The sequence below is a fragment of the Oenanthe melanoleuca genome, unplaced genomic scaffold, assembly GCF_029582105.1.
Source record: "Oenanthe melanoleuca isolate GR-GAL-2019-014 unplaced genomic scaffold, OMel1.0 S012, whole genome shotgun sequence".
NCBI classification, from domain to species: Eukaryota; Metazoa; Chordata; class Aves; order Passeriformes; family Muscicapidae; genus Oenanthe; species Oenanthe melanoleuca.
The window spans coordinates 88,478-95,867 of record NW_026612661.1 but is presented as its reverse complement, the minus strand read 5'-3'; the positions used below and the strand labels follow the sequence as shown (position 1 = coordinate 95,867).

At 49.7% G+C, this 7,390-nt stretch overlaps 1 pseudogene; it reads right to left on the bottom strand.

Annotated features, from left to right (window-relative positions):
• Positions 1-828: 828 nt before the first annotated feature.
• Positions 829-7,157, bottom strand: LOC130266308 (E3 ubiquitin-protein ligase NEDD4-like; annotated as a pseudogene).
• Positions 7,158-7,390: the final 233 nt, after the last annotated feature.

The window sequence follows — 7,390 nt, the reverse complement described above, 5'->3', positions numbered from 1 at the left end:
AAAAACCATATGCACAAGGTTAGAAGCAGTCAGCACACACAGTGGCACAGGCAGACATAAGCAGACAGACACAGACACAGACTCTCCAGACAGACACAGACTCTCCCAGACAGACACACGCTCCCCCTGTCACACTCTGCAGCTGACAGGCTGACTGCAACCCTCACTTGGAATGCTGCATGAAGAGGATGCTTCAACACATCCCCCGGCTGCTGCTCTTCAACACCCAACGGGAGATTCCAGGGAAATCGGCATAATTGGTGACTGCAGAGATGGGAATCCACCTCAGGGACCTGAGAGACAGCAGGAGCTGGTCAGGTAGAGGTTATCCCCACACATTTCCTACCCAAAACCCCACAGAAAAGAGAGGAACAATAAAGTTCTGTAACTATTCTACCCAAGCGGGTGCCAGGGCAGGGCAGCTCCGACCTAAGGGGCACAATAAAGGCCCATACAGTAGAGATGCACACAGTAAAGGTACATGCAACATAAACCAAGACAGCTACATACAGTATAAGCCAAGGTAGGTACGTACACCATGGATGAGGACTGGAGATAACTCTCTGGAGGATTAAGTCTCAAGCCCAAGATAGAACCTATGGAACTAGTGAGGGCACATAAGGAGGGTCTAACACACTCCCTACAGAAGGCCAAGAGAATGGCACGTGAAAAGCAGGCACTACCAAAGCTGAGAAGGAAGATGGATGAGAAGACCTTGTGTACTTCTTTCCGTCTCAGAAAGCAAAAAGGTAAATGTGCTGGAATAAGCACAATGCAGGAAAGTACACGAGTAGAGTCTGGCTACCATGGCTTGGAAGGATGCTGATAAAGCATGCAGATGTGACAAAGGTAACACAGATGGACACAAAGGACAGAACAAGGACACAGATTACACAAGAGACACCAGTTATTTACCCAGAGCTGGAAGGAACTGGAGCAGCCATCAAGTGCAGCATCTCAGAGCCAGAGCTGGAATGAAGAACTTGCCACAGTCAGAGCTGGAGGCTCAGCGAGCTGGACTGGGAAACACCTGCAAGTGAAACAAGCAGAAGGAACAGAAATCATCTGGGCCCTGAGATATCCTGGGCTGTATCCCTTGAGATGGGGAGAGAAAGGGGAAAAAGTAAAGGAGTTCAGGGAGAAGGAAGGAGGGGCAGGGGGGAGAGGAGGGGAGGTTTTGGGAGGCACAAGGGGGGAAAGAAGAGGAATACGCAGTGAAGGAAGGAGGGCTAGAGCGGGGGAGAGGGGCAGAAGCCGAACCCCACAGCTCACCTGGGAGCCCGAACAAGCAGCTCCTCCTCTCACCCCGCTTGGCGTCAGCAAACGGCGGCCGGGTGGTTTCCAGGCGTTAAATCACCTCGGCCCCAGCCCCGGGCCCGCCCCGCTTCATCCCGGCTCCTCCCGGGCTCTGCCTTCTGGGACTGCCCGGTCCCGCCCCTGTCCCGCCCCGTTCATGGGCACGCGGGACGTCCCGGTCACAAACTGCAGCAGCCGGATCCACTTCTCAGCGTCCATCAGCAGCACAGCCTGGGGGCAGAGACACCCTCAGCACTGCAGGAGCCCCTCTGTGCCAGCAGCCTCAGGGCACTGCGAGCTGCCTCTGCTCCATCTGAGCAGGAGCTGCACCTGCCCTCACCTGAGCCAGGAGGGAACAGCTCCGGCCCCAGCACAACCACCCACCCTGAGCAGTTCTCATACAGAAAAATGATTGCAAAAAAGGGCAGGGACTTTCACCTACAGGACCAGCGAGGGCTGGTGCCCAGTCTTACCTTCCAGAACCAGCGGATAACAGGGTGATTTGGGCAGTAACCATTTTTGTAGATGGTGTGTTGTCTCCAGCCGCTGACATCCACGTCACCAAGGCCACACATCAGTAACTGCAGGCAAGCAGAAGGGTGGGATGTGTCCCTGACCTCACAGGGTACAAGGTGCCACTGCCCCTCAGGGCTCTGACCTTCAGGCACTTATGCACACCCAGGGGAGAGTCCGAGCACCCCCAGAGTATCCCAGCTGCTGCAGAAGGGCTGCACACTGCCACAGTGTGACACAACTTCCACGTCTTTGGCTCAGATAGGACTGGCAGAGGGTGGCACTGATCCACTAGGCTGCTTCCAGGCTTTCAGAGGCACACCCCCCACCACCCTCCTGAGTGCAGCTCTTCTCATGTCATGAACAGATTTATTAATTAGGAAGAAACATCTGATTTCCAGCCGTGTCCGCACGTTCCCCCAGGGAGAGAGACAGATGACTGAAAAGCCCAGAACGTGGCACATCTGTCAGAGAGCTGCCAGCTTGGGGCACCAAATTGACTCACCTCCAGCTCATTTTCATCAAAAATTTTAATCAGGTCGATAGGAAGCAGTTCTGTAAATCCCTAAAAAGAAGAGCAAAGTTAAAACTCTCATCCCACATAAATCCTAATTAAAAAAATCAATGACCAAATTACTTCAAGCTCAAATAATTAAACTTGAACGAGAACGACCTTATTCCCATAAGGGAAAGATGATATATTCTTACACAAGATAAAACTGTCAAATCACAAAACATCATGTATTCTATTTGCATTCCCTGCCAAGCTCCCCACTCCCTTTACACAGACACCAGTGGGTAAGAAATCTGTGTTAAAAACAATCCCTGGTTTTGGGAAAGAAAGGAGCTAAAGAGCCTCGCCTCCAGAAAGGCATTCATTTCTTTCTGCACTCTGTTGACAAATCGCCACTGGACGACCAAGCTGCAGAAAGAAACAAAACCCCACCAGAAAAACAAACTCATTAGCAGGTCTCAGCCAAGGGCTCAAAGGTTTCAGCAACCCCAAATGCTTTCAAGTTTGTCATTTACAACTTCAGCAAGTTCAGGTAACTAAGCAGCTTCCACCAGCTACTCCAATTTATTGGCTGGTGACTGATGGAATTTTGAAGAGACAAACCAAAAAGCCCAGTGACTTTGACCAAATTACAGTGGGAATTTTTTCACTCCTGTAGGTACCTACGTGAGCAGACATTTTATTCTTCCAGAGCAATGAGCAATTAAAAATTCCCAGCAAAGTCTGCAAGCTCTGAGGAGAGCTGTCAGGACACAGCACCTCGCCTATAAAGAAAGAAATAAACTGCAGCATCAAAGGGACACCTTGCTTTCAGCACCAGCCACCCGCACCACAAACACCTCACAGGTGCAGGCATCAAAAGTCAATTCCAGGCATGGAATTGCTCCAGGTCCAGGCACTGGAAATGAATTCCCAGTTTACACGAATGTAGCAATTGTAACATCTTTCACTTTGGAAAAGGCCCTGATTTAAAATGCCAGCAGGTATTAATGAATTCAGCATTTTACATCCTGGTAGGTAGAAGAACTGAGAAATCTGAAAATGAAACCTAATTTCAGATCTGGCCAGTTTTGGTAGGATTGCTGGCACTGGACTCCTGGCTCTGGTCTGTGACTGGCAGAGGAGGACACTGGGATGAGGGCCAGGCTGGAGAGCACCTTCTGGCTCATCTCGGCTTGAGCCAGGTGTTGGAGAAGGACGTTTCCATGGGGGGAATTTCAGGAGATCAAAGCACGTCATTTAATTTACTCCTTGTTCTTGTACCTGACGGGATATAACCAATGTTAACAGTAAGGTTTTCCCCCAATGATCCCGGATGCTCTTGTGCAGTACAAGCTCCAGGGATTGCAGCAGGGTCAATTCTAACCCAGCTGCTCTTTCTTCCCCCCAGGCACATTCCATCACGGTACTTACTCAATGTATTCCCGCTTGTTTTCATTTGTTACCATGATTTCGGACCCGTTGGGCTTCAGGTCCACTTGATATGTCTGCATTTCAAAAGACCAAAGGCTGTTATTTGAGGACATCTTTCTCCCAGAACCCACTCTCCCTGAGCAGTGTTTCACAAGCAGGATCAGGCAATCATGAGCAAATTGATTTACACTTTTGAACAAACCTCCGCTGACAGAAGGGAAAACTGGCAGAGAGGGGCTGGCTATTTACTGATCATTTTATTACAATTATTATTTATAATAATGAAATTATATATTTATATAAAATAGAACCACAAAATAGGTACTTTATATACACAAAATTATAATAGCTATTATCTGTAATACAAGAAGATAAATCACATACTGGAACTGCCCAAAGCCAACCAGTGTGTTACAAAACCTCTCTATTCTGTGGCTCCTAGTTCTCCATGAAATCCATAACCTTATGGTGCTTCAGGAAAAAGGCAGCACTGGAAAGTGGATCAGAATATTTTTGACAGGACACTGAATGCATGGTTTGAAATGCTGAAGTCAGTTTTTATAAAAGGCCCTACAGTCCCCAGCTCCAGTTCTATCTGGAGCCAGGATCTAGGGCTCAGAAGTAAACAAAGGGAAAATGCAAAAAAAAGGTCATAAAAACCTCTAAGCAAACTAATTTAATTTAATGTCTACAACACTTTCATTTGTAATGGAGAAAGAGCCCCATAGGCTGTGACCCTTTTCAACCTGGCAGCTTCCCCCTGGCGCACCAGCTGTGACAGGCACTACAGAGAGGACCTGGTGTCCTTCTGCTGCTCTCCCCTGACAGCACCTTCAGCTTCAGGAACCAGAGAGTCCCTGAGCATGTCCCAGCTGGACTGTGGGACACCTTCATCCCTCCTCACTGCAAGTATTTCACTCAGCTGCATCTCCAGCTTGTCCCAGAGGTGCCACAGCTCCCTGACAGGAGCTGGCAGCCCCGCTCCCAGCTGGGAACACGGCCAGCTGAGCTCCCAGCTGCTTTCACCACCACCAGACTGTCAGCACTGAGCTACTTGTTGGCAACCACCAGTCCTAAGATGCAAGTAACCTTTACGTACCTGCCCAAAGTTTTCCTCATCTATGCAAAATCCAGCTCGGTGGGGTCATTTTCCAGGATCCACTTCAGAGAGTTGTAGTATTCACTGTCCTAGGGCAGATCACAGTTAGGCAGTTTGAAAATGGGCAATTAGTGCAGAGCTGTGGAAAGCCAGGGGCCTGTGAGCACTGGCACAGGTTCAATGGGCTCTTACCACTGACTCCATGTCCTTCAGGGTTATGGGCTTCCCCAGCATCATCTTGTAGAAAGGTCTGATGAAGAAGCCTGGGAGAGAGAGGACAGATTACCTGCCCTGCCCCTGCACATTCCAGAAAGGTGGAATGCTTGAGGGCACCACCCCTGGCATTTCCTGTTACCTCCTGACTGTAACAGTCCTGCAGCTGCAACGGCATCAGAGCAGCTCAGCTTTATTTTATTATGGCACAGAAAGTCCAATTTTTCAGTTTCAACAATTATCCACTAACTGCCATACTCCACTGACCACCCTAACATTAATGGCAGAGAGAGACAAAAGCTGGGGAATTAAGCCCAGGGTACTCTATCCCATTTAAAATCACTACTTCCCTCTCCAAGGAGTTGCCTGAAAATCAGGCTAGTGACCTTCCTCTGCTCAGGACTCCTTTGCTTCCTCTGCTGCACCAAGGCTCAGGAAAATCAGCTCAGTGATGTCTGCCAGGTGTGAGATTTCAAAATGCAGCAGAATTTGTCATTAAATCATTCAGCTATAATTTTACATATGAAAATATGCTGCAGTTGACCCCCCTAGTTTGGCTGCAGGCTTGCATGGAAATACTGATAAAAATTCCATGCTTTTCCTCTAGGGACAATGCTCCTGCTGGTTCTGGAGCTTTCCCTTGAGCAGAGAAAGAAAGGCACTGTGACTGAATGAATCCCATTCAAACAGCCCCTGGCAGCCCCAGCCTGTCCCAGAATGGGCTCTCAGGCACTGCAGCCCCTCCCCAGCCCCTGGCAGCCCCAGCCTGTCCCAGAATGGGCTCTCAGGCACTGCAGCCCCTCCCCAGCCCCTGGCAGCAGCACTCACCGTCCAGCAGCTTCCCGTGGTACACAGCCAGGCCGGCCACCCCGGCCAATGAAGGTGAAGTACAACAGGTGATCTTCGTTACAGAGACCTGAATTAGGATTCATCTGAAGTGTGTAGTTGTCTCTTTTCTGGGGAAAGAAAAAAAAAACCAGCTCAAGAAGCAAGCCTTTAAATAAGCAGACACTCAGACATGTTCACACATAGCTTGTGCCTAGGGGCATCTCCCTCCAAGGCCTTTCCAGCATGTCCCCCACGCAGCCACGGGAGCTGAAGGGTGGGCACAGCAGCAAACCCAAGCCCTGGCAGCAAGAATGCCCTCTCTGCCTTTACAGCTGGGCAGCCCCAGCCTGAAGCTCTGGAGGCCACTGCAGTGGGGACGAGCAGCTGCATTCTGAGCTCACCCTACAGCAGCACTGCCACTCTGGGCAGAGTCTGGGCAGAGGAAAGCAGCTTTGCTGTGACACTGCCCTCAAAAGCTGCAGCTCTGCTGCCCTGGATATTGCCTGAGCTATGGAAATGTTTCCTGGCTTCTCAAGGACCATTCCAGAGGCTCTCTGAAGAGCAGGAGGAGCAGGGCACTGGGGCTCCCCAGGGCACCCTGGAAAGGGGTGCGACTTCTGCCTAAGCAACCTTCCCTCTTATGCAAAATGTCATGTATAGAGCCCTTGAGAATAGAAATACAACTTACGTTGCTGAGTATTCAAAGAAACCATAGTAAGGGTTAAACATCTCCTTGGACAAGAGAAAAAAACATTCTCGGGCCACACCTCCATAGTCAAGTCCTTTTTCTCACTCAAATTCAATCCACAGCCTGGCTTTTAATACATCAGGTCTCTTCACAGACATGATTCTTCTGTAGGACTCCTCAAAAATGTTATTGCTGTGTAATTTCATCTCAAATCTGTTGGGTATGTCAGCCTGTGCCAAAGAAGATTAGATCATCCTTGTTAGTCTCAAGAAATAAGCCTTAGGGCAAATTCCTGGCTGCTAACAGCTCAGTGACAGGTCAGACACCTCGTGTTCAGCTCCCCATGTTTTCATTCCCCAGTGCTCTCTCAGTGCACGTGTTGGGAACATGAGGGGAACTGGGCCAGCTCCAAAACAGTGCTGCAGACTTCTGTGGTAAATATTTGATGAAAACGACGAGAAATGTATCAAAGAAAACAGGAGAGCACAGGGAGGGAGGAGCAGCCGTGTCCTGCAGGCTCTACTCACAGGTTTCTTCAGCTTCTTGCGGAAGTAGTCGTACTTGTGCTTGAACTCCCGGGAGTAGGGCACCGACAGAACAGGGCACGGGCACGGCTCGGCCTGGGACTCATCGATTCACATCTGTCTCATAAAGGCCGTGATAAAACAGGAGGTGAAAGCTGAATGGTTGAAGTGCTGCAGCTTGGGTCCTGCTCAGCCCTCATCCCAGCCCGTGCTGCCAGTGAACACACTGATGCTCTTCTCGGCTTGTTTTTATACATCCAAATTCCTTCTTCCAGTTTCTTCAAGCTAGGGGAAGGGAAGGG